General features: G+C 48.4%; 2 long non-coding RNA genes across 2 annotated transcripts; both read right to left on the reverse strand.

Annotated features, from left to right (window-relative positions):
* Nucleotides 1–1,244: 1,244 nt before the first annotated feature.
* Nucleotides 1,245–5,207, reverse strand: LOC142032380 (uncharacterized). Its single transcript, XR_012650816.1, has 3 exons — nucleotides 5,047–5,207; nucleotides 1,938–2,086; nucleotides 1,245–1,442 (listed from the first exon to the last, which is right to left on the reverse strand). It is a non-coding gene; the product is annotated as an uncharacterized LOC142032380 (long non-coding RNA).
* A 4,541-nt stretch (nucleotides 5,208–9,748) lies between these two features.
* Nucleotides 9,749–11,552, reverse strand: LOC142032379 (uncharacterized). The gene is made up of 3 exons (XR_012650815.1): nucleotides 11,470–11,552; nucleotides 10,962–11,058; nucleotides 9,749–10,277 (listed from the first exon to the last, which is right to left on the reverse strand). It is a non-coding gene; the product is annotated as an uncharacterized LOC142032379 (long non-coding RNA).
* Between the last annotated feature and the right edge of the window lie 2,410 nt (nucleotides 11,553–13,962).

Consider the following 13,962-nt stretch of genomic DNA (forward strand, 5'->3'; position numbering starts at 1 on the left):
GACTTAACGTCTCTTTTCCAAGAGAAGACTTAACATCTCTTTCCCGAGAGCCTGCCACCTGAGAACATGGCAAAAGGAAAAAGCAGCCAGCTCAAGGTCCAACAAAATAACCAGCTAGAGAGACAACTAAGTGAACAACTTTAAGATGTATAAATTATCATCGCTTGCCCCAGTATAGTTCAAAAAAAAAAAATCAATCTTTATAGTTGGAAAATGACAGTAGCTTATTTAATTTATAACAAAAGCAAAGACAAGAGGAGAATAACATTGAAGATTACACTCGCCAAGTGCGATGCTCTCCTGTAATGTAATGAAATGAGTTAAGAGCAAAGTGAATTAGTGCTACAGGCTGACCTCATCCCACTAATCCCGGAGAGCAATAAGAAATGGAAGGTTGCATTCGCCAGCTTGGTTTTCAAGGTCAGAGAGGACCAAAGTGGCCAGTCTCATCTCCCTGTGATTTTAGCATTAAGTGAGCGGCTGGCTGTGATCCTCATAATTTATTCTAACAAGGAGAATTACTCCAGCGCCTTTGGCAGGTGGGTAACTCCTTTGGGAGCAGGGAGAGCATGAGAATGAGGGGCTGCAGGTATGAAGCCAGCCCCCACGCCCAGAGGGAGCGTCATCTCTTGGTATTTGGTGCTTTGCGCCCAGCAGATTGATGGGACTGCAGCAAGCGGTGGCTCACCCCAGCGCATCCTCGCCGCGTTGCTCTTGGACTGAGCCTGAGGTGGTCACCATCCATCCCGCTCTCGGCTCCTAAACAATTCCTATCTCCCTCTTGTGCCTTTGCTCAGAAAAGTTATGGATGCTTTGAAATGAGATTTGTTTCAAAACTGTATTTCTCACGCCCTGACAAGAACTTACCCCTGAGCGCGCTGCCTATAAAGTTTTGATGGTGGTAATTAGCCACCTGCTGAGCTGGATGTTTCTGCAGGTAAGATCGTCCTCCGCAGGGAGAGACGGCTCGAGACCCTCATACGAGACACCAGCCGATGAAGTGTTTCGCAGATTTATGTACTCTGGCTGCAGCTCCAGCTCTGGCTCGGGGCTGAATTTCATGGAGTGCAGAAGGCACCGATCCACCACCGCGCTGGGGGACGAGCAGTTACACCCAGAGAGCTGCTCCTACCGCACACGGCACCGTGAAATTGCCCCATAATCAGGAGTTAAAGGCAAACAGAGGATGGGGTCTGGCAGGAGGGTTTGTTCAGGGCAGGGTGCTGCTGGAGCATACCTGGTGTTCTGCATTATCCAACAGGCAGAGAAGAAAGGCGCATGAGGACGGGCACTGCAGCTCGTTTGGGGACTGATAAATTTACTGGATCAGGCTGCCATCGGCTTTTGTGGAGCCGGTGTCAGAGCAGCTTTCTTGCAGAGAAAGACTGAAGTACGTGGCGTTATCTCTCTGGGAAGATGGACACTTGGGCCTGGAAGCTGAGCTGCAGAAAACAGAGCAAATGCAGCATTTCTTTCTGTGATGCACACGGAGGATCAATCCTTCTCTAATTTTCATGACTGTCACTATTGATCTCATTGAGTTATGCCTGTGCTATGATTGAAGAGGAAGGGAAAAGGGGGACATCATTTCAAAGTCACTGAGAACACTGCTTTTGAGAGGCAAAATCACCAGACCCACTGAACAGAGCCATATCTCTATATGCAATAGGGTGAGGTCCAAAATAGGAAAAAGGCAGGATAAACCACCAATGGATATTGTCCCATCTACAGCTGGGAGGGATCAGGCACAGATGAGTCAGCGTGGTGCTGTATGAGGAATAAAACTACTGCAAACAACCAGGGAAGCTGCAGATGTACCTGCAGGAGCTCAGTGCCTGCAAAGCAGCAAGTATTATCCAGTTGGTGTTTAAGCACCCGAGTTTTCACTTGTATTCACGGTTCCTTAGTTTGCATGTGCAAAAGCAGTGATGACTTACCTCAAGGAGCACCCATATCACCTTGCAGATGTGACGTTGTCAGAAATAGCAGAAAGCAAGCATTTCCAGCTGTCCTTCAGCCTCTGTTTCTGAGCACTCTCCATTCATCCCATAGATTCAGAGAAATGCCCACCATTCAGCTGATGTCACTGCAAAAACCCAAGGGGAGCAAAGTCCAGGACAAGCGTTCTTGCAAGACAGGAGCATCTTGCTCTCAGAGCTTGCATCTGAGAGACTTTTACAGAGGACGCAGGGTCAGATTTGGGCAGGAGCCTTGCCACAGGTCCCAGCATGCCACCCCAAAGAAAGGCTACTGAAGTCCTTGGATCCAGCTGCAGGCATTAGGCTTGGGGACCCTTGAGTAGGAAACGTGGCTTCAGTGCAGCTAAGCTTTAATTGCGAAACTCATTATGTGCAGGAGCCTAGAGTCCTGGGTAGCCATCACATTAAATATGAAGTGCAAATAAATTTTACTACCAGGGGTTTTGCTTGGTTTGGGTGAGCACTCAAGCCTATATATCTTTTGGAAACTTCTTAAATCCCCAGATCTCTGTGGCTAATCCTACGAGATCACCAACATGACTTTTCCAAGCCTGAAACAAAAGAAATTTTTAATGCCTGAGCATGCCTGGAGAAATTTGGAGGATTCACCGGGAAGCCTCACAAGGAGCTCAACTAATCTGTATCCATCTCCTTTAAGCAGGTCCAAAAGACGTGGAGATTTGCAATAAGACCTCCTGGCATATTTGCAACATTGCAAGAGTTTGGGCCATGGAAGGAGGTTCATTTGGCATTGCTGCTTTGCGCGTGTACCTCCCAGACCACAGGGAAACGTCCAGAGATGTCTTGTGTTGAAAAGACCAAGGGCAATGCAATGTCAAACTGCACTGGGCAAAGCATGGCATGCATCCTGGCCAGAGGCAAGGCAGAGAAGTGCAGATGCAATTTTCCCCTAAAAGAAAAGGTTTTGAGCCTGAGCTTCACCCTACAACACAACCGCCTTGTGCAGACAAGCAGAAAGCGGAGTTTGGAAAACTCCTGGGGGAGCGTCAGCCAGGTGGGAGGCAGCTCCACCAACATGACCCTGCACAGCCATTTTAAGGCATTTTCCATCAGAATTACAATTAATGCAGGAGTAAGGGGAGGAAGCAACCTGGTGGGCCAGCACGCTGCCAACATGGCTTTTAACACGCTCAGTCCCGGCTGCGCTGGCCCCGGAGGCACACGGCCAGGCTTTTTCCCAAAACTACCGCTTTTCCAAGGCCATTGTTCACTATCTGTCCAGGCGGCTCCGACCTTTGGCAGCGTGTGATTTCAGGCTGCAGCTCTAGAAATGTCACTGCTGCTTCTCATTTACGTGTTTCTATTAATCATTTTCTCCCTTCACACGCAGCCTAATCAATGGGGACAAGTGCACAGTCCCTCTAACTGATTCCTGTTATTCCTCATTACGCCCTTTGTTCCAACCCTCTGCTTCCCCATCTGGCATTAAACCCTGAGACCCCCATCCAAGCTGTCCTTTGACTGTCTCTGTAGGGACAACTATGCTTTAGTTGTGTAATCAATTAGCCAGGAACCGGACCACTGGCTCGGTTACCTTCTTAGAGCAGCCTTAATTTTGATTAATATCTCTTCATGACTTTAAAACCATATAGGCATGATTCCCTACCCAGCCATGCTTGTTAAAATCATAAATCAAGCTATTCCATTCCCTCCAGATGCACCGAGACCTTTCCAGTTGCAGCCATCTAGCTACCTCTGCCACAGAGCATTATTTACTGGGTTTGCTTCATCATTCTGCACAGAAGAAATCCAATCACCGAAGCCAAAAAAGCCAGAAATATGTGTTTATTTTAAAGTAATTAAAAGTTACCTCCTGTGGACAGTACTGAATGGTTCTATCCCTGCCGAAGAGGCTGGGAGCAAATGCTTTGCTGGTCACCCGGAGGGTCACCCCAGCCACTGTCACCCAGAGATTTTGCCTGTCATCACGTCCTTAGCACCTGCCTAGAGGGGAGGTGGAGGAAAAATACACACACATGCGTGTGTTCACATACCTATATATAAAAAAGATGTTTTAGGTCCTCAAAAGCCATGTGTTGCAGCTCAAGGTCCCATTTCAGAGCCCCAAACCAGCCCATTTTATGTCTTCTCGATGCTCAAAGCCCTTCCCATCCCAATTACAGCCCATCCACTCAGCCCTCTGGGAGAAAAACATCAAAGAAATAATGTTTGCTTTTACATTTTCTGTCCTTTATCCCCTTTTCTGTCACCCTAGCCCAAGGCACATGTTTGGGATCTGGTCCTCACAGTGCAATCCAGGGCACTGTCACTGGTGAAGGGGGAAAGTAAATGGGGAACCCCGCGTGCGGCCACACTACAAGAGTGCTTTACGGGGCTTTCAGACCCGCAGTCCTCCAGAAGGAGAAGGGGCACCTTTTAAGGCAGAAAACTGCAAGTGGGAGAGACACGTCATCTTTTTGATATATATTTTTAAATATGACGCTGGCAGGGATAAGATAAAAAGATGCTGCTCTGTAGTAAAAGATTCAAGGGTTATTTGTCAGTTCTCTATTCCTTACTCCAGAAACTGAGTTTTCAGCCAACACTTTGATCAGTCCTCAAGCCAGAAAAGGTAATTTTTTTGTTTTGCAGCAGGACGGACACCCACAGCCTGAGCCAGCCCTCCAGGGAGGGAGGTTTTGCTGCATCCCTTTCACCCACCCCCCTGGTACTTTTGGGACAACCTCTCTGCAAACAAGACTACTCACTTAAACTATCTTTTCCCCTTGGTTGCAAAGATATAACTATCAAAGGTATAAATATCAAATTGCAAAGACACATCAGGGCTGGTGTGGGTGCAACAGGGATGATGGCCAAGTTTTAGGGCAGGCATGGATGGATGGGGGATTTGGGCTGAAGACTGAGGATGACCCCAAAATATCCCAAGGAGGACGGGGGACACAGCAAGGTGCTGATTTCAGTTTTTAAGCTCATATCCATCCAGCAATCTGGTTTATAGCCCAGCTGCAGCAGCTGTGCCAGGGGGCCGGTGAAAGGCAGCATGCCCCAGAGGGACCCGAAGGCAAACTGAGATGGGAGGTTTTACCTGGACCACGATGCTGGAGCTGGTGTCTGCAGGTGGAAAAAGACCCAAAGCACCAGCAAAGCATCCTCCAGTTCTCCTTCAGGGAGGGAAAGTCTCTCCAGCACAGGGATGGTAAAAGGCACAGCCGGAGGGAAAGTCTGCTGAGGCTCCCCCAGAGAGGACCATGTCTGGGCAGCTGAAAGAAAAAACATTGCAAACCCACCGGACAGCCACATTTCAGTCTGGCTTCGGAGGAATACAAGGGGTTTAACCATCATCTGAGAACAAAGTCTGAGCCTCTTGCCAGCGACAAGCAACCCAGCAGAAAGCGCCTGAAGGTTCGTATGAGTAACGGTCCATTTTTGCACCATCCCCGGGAGGATCCCACATCCCAAGTCTGATTAAAAAAAATCCCTGTGTTTTTTGCCACAGCAGAAGGGACACACGGGACCAGCTGCCCGGCGGCACAGATGGGACTTTGTGAGCCACATAAAACCCTGTGCCGATAAGACTCTTCTGCAGTCATTCGTTTTAAATGCCAGAATATGCTTCGGGAGCTCTGACATTTGGGGAATAAAAGCAAGCGGTGACCAACTCCCCTCTCTTCATTAGCTCCTGTAATTGCCGTTACGGGCAGGAGGAAGCACGGTCGTCGTGCAGGGACCAGACCCTGCAAACGCTGGGTGAGACAAGGTCCATTTGGGATCGGTTCAGTGGCTGATGGGTGCAGAACCTGATCCTGCTCTCCATCCCCTCCAGCAACAGCAACCCCTCGCTTCTCCCCTGGGAAGTCCTGCCTGCGGCATGCTAATGTATATATTACAAAACTCCCCATTCAGCTCTTAGCTAATAATACATGAATGTGCTTCACTGCATTCATCACTGCTATTGAATACGGCTTTATGCCTAGTAATTAGTTAAAGGAGAGGAACCATTGAACATGCCCTGCGCTGCTCTGTTTTAGCTGGTGTCTCAGCAAGCGTCGCCTCGCTGCAGAGGGATAATTGATCATTGCAAGCGGAAGCCAAATCTTCAGCCATGTGTTTGCACTAATCATCCAAGGTGGACTTCAAACCCGACCACCAGCTAAAAGAGGAGGGACATATTTCTGGATGTGCATGATCCTAAAATACCATCTCCCTTCCTGCTACTAAATCTGCTTCTATCAGAGGAAATGTATTCATTAGCCATAGCTTTATGTATTACCTTGCATAGGAGGAACGTCAGCATCTGCTCATGATCATTCAAGTCCAACCCAAACGCTCCCCAAAAATGTGGCAAAGTCCCATATCCCTACAAAATTCATCATAAGCTCCATGAGTGATGCACAGTCAGACCTGAAAATATTTGCCTGAGAATTTCCAGCCTGGTGGGACCCACTTTGTCCCACAAAGTCTTTCGAAGGGTGAGCCATTGGAGCCCAAATCCCGCGAGCCCAGCACAGCCCCGAGCCCCCGAGCGCAGTCCCACCACATGCTGGGATGAATGCCTGGGAGAACCGAGCCGGGCATCGATTTTGTGCCGCCGGCTGCTGTGACACCTTACATCAAACACTGGGAAAGAGCAGGGGAAACATAACCGAGTTTTACAGCTCGTGCAAGCACACCGGTGTTGCAGACAAGATGCCATAAACACGGGGCATAACTCCGGAGGATTTTCTGCTCTTCTAAGTCACAGACCATTTATTTGCCAGGGTTTGTATAGTGCTTACCCAGGGTATATGCAATCAAAGCGGTGATAAACAATGCCTGCACACACACAAAAAAGTATATATCTGTGTTCCTAGATCTTCAAGAAAATCAGCTAACCAAAAGTGGTTCTGAGCAAAGCTAAGACCCCAGGCAGTGGCTGACTACTGGGTTTCACCTGCTGTTCTGAGCAAGGTAGCTTTTTTCCTATCATTGCAGGGGACTTAACAGAGAAGCAAAAAGTAATTAAGCCATCAGAAGGCACTGCAGACACATTAGGATCCCAGGTGTTTGGTTAGGAGGGGATTTCTACAGCATATGTGAAATCCTAGTTGAAATTCTCAGGTTTTCTGTACGAAATCCCAATTCCACAGTTACTGCAGGCACAGGAGGAGGAGGATGGAGAAGAGCAAGGCAGAGCATGGCAAGGAGAGTGTGCTGAATAAGCAAAGCCCCCACTGCAAAGCGTGAAGCTTTAACCGGAGGCAGGACTTCAGCTACACTCTTTGTCGGATCGCATCCAAGAAATCCCCAGCTTTGGCACTGATTTCGCCTTGCAGAGCTCACCTATGAGCCCCTCCTGGCAGAGGGCTGGGGGAAGCATCACACCAGTGTTTTTGGAGCTGTTTTTATTCACCAACGCAAGCAGGAGCTGTCGGTGCAGCAAAAAGGGCCCCTCGCTCCCACGTGCCTTTACTCTGATGAAATACTAACTTTAAGCCCCCATCACCGCCTGACAAGCCTCTTTCGATCTGGTGCCAGAAGAAAATGATAAAAATCCGCAGGCTGCAAAGGCAGAGACTCAGCATTGCTGTGGGATAAAGCTGGACAGCTGAAGCTGCAGAGAGGGAGAGGACGGCAACATCGCCCTCTCAAGTGATGCGAGCTAAGGAGTAACTTGTTTTGTATCCCGCAAGTAATTAAATCATTCAGTCCTGCTCAGCAACATGGGTATCAGCATTCAGCTTTCAACTCCTCTCTGTGCAGAGCCTGTCACCACCCTGGGGTGGCCGTGTCCTGGGGACCCCTGGCTGGGGTGGGACAGGCGCCCACCCTGGCACCCCTCAGTATTTCAGCTCCCCTTTCTGCTCCCCACAAAGCCTTTTTTTGATTTTAATTTTTATCCCCTCCCCCCCAAAAAAAAAAAAAAAAATCACAGACCTGACCTGGGTACAACTCCTCTGCAAATGCAGCAGACCTGATATCTATCCCTGCCACCACCTACCTCCCCTGCTGCTCAAAAAAAGCAAGGAGAAACACGGCACATATCCCAGAACAGCTCCAGTAGGTCCCAACAAGAGCTCACCTGCAAAGTCACAGGCAGGGGCACACAGATACACGTGCAAGTGCAGAGCGATGCTCTGCCTCTGGGCGATTTTCAGCCACCGTGGGATTAAGTGGCTCGCCTGCCAACCCCGATGCCGCCTGTCCCACGGCAAGCATGCACGGAAAACGTGCAGGTTTCCCTTCAAGGCATATAAAATCACCTGCTTCACAAGCTACAAATACAATGGGCTTCCTTGGAGCATAAATACATTTTCGAAACTCTCACGCTTCCAGACTCTTCCTAATTCCAAGAGTCTCCTGGACTCCACTATCAACAACAAGGCAGCGACCTGGAGCTTGCTCAGCACGATATTATTTAAGACTTAAATCTGAGCATTTGGTGCAATAAATTGCTATTCTAACTGATCTGGCCTCGTAAAACCAAGCTATTTGAGAACAGCAGCAGCCCTGTTGCAAGTCTAGTTGGCACTCTGAGCACAGAATCATCACAGAATCCTAGAATGGTTTGGGTTGGAAGGGACCTCAAAGATCATTCAGTTCCAACCCCCTGCCATGGGCAGGGACACCTTCCACTAGACCAGGTTGCCCAAAGACCCATCCAACCTGGCCTTCAACAATTCAAGGGATGGGGCATCCACAGCTTCTCTGGGCAACCAGTGCCATTAGAGGGTATAAATATACAGAGGCTATTTGAGCTGAAATTATAATAAAATATTATACATTGCTCAGCAAGCTGATGTGTAGAATACAGTGGAAATGCTGCTAACAGGGAAGACATCAATTTGATTTTTAAGTTTGTTTAAAGCAGTTTTAACACTAAACAAGTAAACATTTATAACTGAATAAATAGTTTTCAGTTTAGTCAAGGAGCATTCAGTGGATGTTGGCATAAATATTCAGTTATGGAAATTATTTGATTGAAATAGATTTTTACATGCCATAAATAAACATTGTTTGCGATGAACACACTCCCAACAAGCAGCACGAATTAGACAGCCACTGATGCCTAATGCCAGTCTTTGAAAATGTTTTATTTAGAAGCACTTCTGCTCACCGCACAGCCAGCCAAATCCCATCTGCCTGGGGTTTCCTAGATGTTAATCTCGCCACGTTATTAAACACTCGGAGCAGAAGCGTGGCTGCACGGACAGCACGGCAGGTACTGCACCCCCGTGCCTGGGGGGGCTCATCCAGACGCTGGGATGGGTCAGGTTTAGCAGAGGACTGTGCCAAAGGAGCAAACGAAATTGTAAGCCAGGAGCCTGCGATACGTGAGCATCGCCGCAGAGCCAGCCTGTTTGGTGTCGGCCACCTGCAGAAATCAGGGGTGAGAAATCTGCGTCTTTTACCAAAATCCGCTGTGGCTTCGGTGCTAGCAGAGCGACGGCTGGATGCAGGCGCAGGAGCGATGCTCTCCCCCAAGCAGAGAGCGTCGTCCTAGCACTCAATATAGCTTTTAGCCACATGAAGTGACACATAGATGCGAGTTAGACTTTTCTAAGATATATTTATGAATAAATGCCCTCAAGTTCAGGAATATTTGTGGTGCCATCCTGGATGGGCATAGCTTTCCACAACCTTGTAAAGAAGCAGATGAGCTTACCATTAAGTTGGAGAAAGTCAGGGACGACCTGACCAGGGATAAACAGCACTTTCCTGGTTTGGGCATGTTTTTAAGCTTTCTCTCCAAAATGACAGCAAGCGCAGGACCAGAGGCTAGCAGTGAAACTGTGCCCAAAGCTGAGGGGGGGAAGGGAAGGCAAGAACTGGAATTCTGGAATTTCGGTTCTGATGTCACACCTGTGACACCACCACAGTCACACAGGACCCGAGCAGGAGCGAGGAGAGGGGCAGAGCTGTGGGCTGTCCCCCAGTCCTGCCATCTAGCACTGCTGCAGTAGCAAGAATCCAAAACACAGAGTTTTCTCAAAAGAAAGCAAGCACGGGGCACCCGCAGGACAAACACCCCGCATGCTACGGCTTACCAAGAAAAGCTGCGCATTTTTGGACACAGCCACTCAAGCACACCACGCTGCAGGACTGTGTCTCACCCAAGCCATCAAGACGACAGCGAAAATGCGGGCGGACTGTGCCATCTAGCTTCCACACTCAGACACAGGCTGCTACGCCGTTTTCTTGCACGTACTGCTCAGACCTACACGCTGAAGCCACACGTGTCCAGGAATGGCAGAAAACCCCGTACTTTTGGAGCTGGAAATCTGTACCTTGCCACAAGCCTCTTCCCAGCACGGACCGCGGGGTAGGTGGATGGAGAGTCTGGGTAAGACAAAGAGTCACTCTTGGAGAAAGCCTGCCCAGTATTAGACCCGAGCATCACCAAGTGCCGTCACGGGCGATCTGCAGAGCCGGCGTGGGGTGACCCACCGGCGTATCACAGAGGAACACATCCACAGCACCTTCACAAGGGCAGTAGCTGGACCTCATCCCACGCCTGGACCACAGACACCCCTTGCATCTCTCCTGGTTGACCCTCATGCCGCCTGACCAACGGTCTGGCAGACATGAGAGCCTGGGGCACTCTGAAAGCTGCATTTGGAGCAGCAGCTCCTACCCTGTGCCTGCTCAAAGCAACCACTGCCAAACACCCTGTTTCTCTGCAAAACTCCCGGGTCCCTTTCCCTCAGCTTGAGGCTGGAGCGATGAACAGCTTTAAGCTCGGTGTACTCTGCTCCGAGCATCACCTGCAGCTGACATGTTGGAGCAGCCTCCGAGCCACCCCAGGTAGAGCTTGCTCCTTGCAGGAATTCAGTAATGTCAATATTGGGAATATCCACATCCCTGGACAAGCTGCTGTCCCTCCTTCAACACATCTCACGGTGCAGAAATAGTTATCCCAGTTTCACAACTGGGGAACTGAACCCCGTGGCAGCTTGCAGAAGGGCAAGGAGCCTGATCCTGATCCAGGTGATGGGGATCCACCTTGCTGAGCTTGGCACTCACCTTGAGACGCTGCAAGTAGGAAAACAGCCTGAAGATGATCCCCAGCCTGGTCCCACAGGCCACCTGCTGCCATAAACCAGCTAGTCAAAGTCCAGCTCTGCACACAAAAGGGTCATCATGAGACACAAGCTTTCACAAGGCCCATGCTGTCACAGCTTACCTGAAGGAATTACACTTTTTTCCTATCTGAGCATGTCAGACAGCTTCATTTTTCTAGCCTCAGGATGAGTTTAAAAGCCAGTGTTTTACCCAAAGCCTTGCAAATTCCTCCTGGAGCCTCTGACAACCGTAGATTTTATCTGGTGCATAATCCAATGCAATTTAGTGTTTTATCAACAGCCCAAATCCCCTATAAACTCTATTAGCAATTAGAGGTTCATCTCTTTGAAAGCTAAGGCATCACTATCTTTTACTTGGCTCTAGGTAGGCAACGTTATTTCCCTACAGGAAAACATGTATTAGTTGTTCGCTATTAATGCAAAGTCCTTTAAGAGTATTTTGATCTTACCTGTTCTTTAGGGGAATCAGCAGCTCTTTATAAGTCATTTTGCTCCCAAATAAGTTTGAGCTTCACATCTGTGTACCTTCAGAATCTGTAACCATCAGCTTTAGGAAGAAACAAAATGCAATTTTCACAATGAGCTCAGGAAATTCAAGGCTTTGGCACCTCATCTTCATTGTATATTGGGCAATAAATACCCAGTTAAGGCAGCAATAAGGTAAAAAGGCATTACAGTTTGTACTACACAACCTCCCCACTAGCCTTAAAAGATGGGAAGAATAGAAGAAAGGCAAGAACATCTAAAGCATTTACAAAATTACAAGGTGACGATTCAGGTATTTTAATGCGTACAAAGTAATTTTAAAACGTATTTTAGCTTTGTTTTCAAGTAGGAAACTGCCTTTCAATTGCTATCCCTAGCTATTTGGTAGGGGGGGGGGGGTATTGTTCTTGTTTTACATCACATAGATAACATGCTCTGCCACTTAGCTCTTGGGAACAGATCCTCAGCTGCTTTAGAGCAGCACAGCTCACTGCCCTGCAACAGCAGCCACACAGGGCAGAGAAAGAAGGTGCCCCCAAAGCCATTTTACCATCAGAAAGGAGCTTTTCTCAGGAAAGAGACAGATATCCACAACTCCCCACCAGACTTGAATGTCTCTTTGCAGCTCTGACCGTCCAAATAATTCTGATACTGCTGCCATTTGCAAAGCTCTCAGGCTGGTACCCAGCACGGGGGCACCCTCCTGCCACCAACGCGTTGATGGGGACAGAAAACATTTCCCTCCGGGAAGCACCATGAGCACAGCTGCGCACCTCTAATAGGTAGCAGGAGGCAAGTTGAACACAGCTCTGTGCAGAGTCCAGCAGTGCAAATTGCAAAAAACCCTCCCCTCCCATTTTGCATCTTTGCTGATTTCGTGTTTAACTGAAATTTTACACTATGGTCAGTTATTATGAGGTATGTAGAAAAGTGTGGAGTAAAAATCAGAAGCATCTTTCATAGCAAGAAGAGGCATGACTGGTTATCGGGTTAGGCATTGGCAATTGCAGCAGCCTGCCATCTTTTAACACAAACCCTTGGTGCAAGTCATCTGATTTCTCCCTGGTGTCAGGGTGCTGCCCCAGACAGCACAGCTCAGCACACAGAGGGAATTTGCTTCTCTAGGCACAGCAGCCAGATTATTAACGCACTTGCAACTGCTCCCCGGCGCAGGCAGAGGCACTGCACAATTGCAGGGTGTGGATCACAGCCTCCTTGCCAGAGGAGAAGCTGAAATCTCTCAAATACAAAGCTGGCGTCACATCCACTCCTTGAATTTCATGCTTCTGCCCAGTTATCCTCATCCATAGAGCCCAAGCAACAGCTTAAGTGAGTGCTACCAGCTCCTCCGCCTCGGCAGCTCCCCAGCAGCGTTCATGGCGATTCTCACCAGCTGCTGAGAAACCAGCTTTTGCACCACAGCTCCCCATTCTCTGCTGGGGATCAGGAGCAGCCAGCAGCAAAGCTGACCGGTTTACTCACTTCCTTGAAAAAGAACAAATCAGATTTTAACATGGGTTAAAATAATGCTTAAGAACAAAAGACTTACTCTTCCCCTGAGAGAGTCCTCCTAACATAAGAAATTCAGTAACTAGTTAGAAAGGTAATTAGCACTTTCTGGTTTTTCAGAATCACACTGATGCCAAACAAACGAACCCCACAGGATTCAACTCTGCGTATCAGCAGAAATTGGGAGGGCAAAAAAAAAATCACCAGAGGAACTAAATAATTATTTATTTTGTGTAGAAGCTCGCCTTTATACTGAGGTTTCCAGCAATCCAACCATTTCTCAAAGAGAATAACAGGACCAACAGCGTCCTCCAGCTGCAGCAAGGCTGACCCTTCCCCAGACCAGCACCACACCTGGATCAGCACCAGTCAGAGCTCCCCAAGCGACCCCAAATCTGCATCCCTGTGTGCCACGCAGGGCTGGCTTTGGTCACAGGAGCTGCCAAGAAGAGCTGTTTGCTCACCGTCATCCTCCCAGACTACAGCAGGCATGCCACGGCTGGTCAGCGCTTCCACGCACGACAGTGTGCATGACATTTTGAGAACTGGTGCATTACCAGAATGCAGAAACCCTTGCAGAAGTCTCCTCAGTCTAATATTGCCTCAAGACAAAGGGAAGATGGAAATCCTCTGAGCAAAACAGCCCCATACAGTTACCTTTTAATTTTTGTATCAGGCTTTATTAATTTATCTTATTTAGCATCCCAGGATTAGCTGTCCTTTCCCTGGAGCTAGCTGTGGGTTTTGCCACCTTGAAATGAAGCCATGGCAGCAGCTGTTAGGATAATAATAGCACACTTCCCCCCCCCCCCCCCGATGTAGGTATTAACCCAGCTACCTGCTTTAACTCACATTTGTTTTGTGTTACTTAGCAAGTATTTTTCCAAGTTTCATTAGTTTCAGATAATTCCTAAACCACCGTTGCCAACTGATCACAGCAGCACACA

Source organism: Buteo buteo, chromosome 6 (assembly GCF_964188355.1).
Source record: "Buteo buteo chromosome 6, bButBut1.hap1.1, whole genome shotgun sequence".
Classification (NCBI taxonomy): domain Eukaryota; kingdom Metazoa; phylum Chordata; class Aves; order Accipitriformes; family Accipitridae; genus Buteo; species Buteo buteo.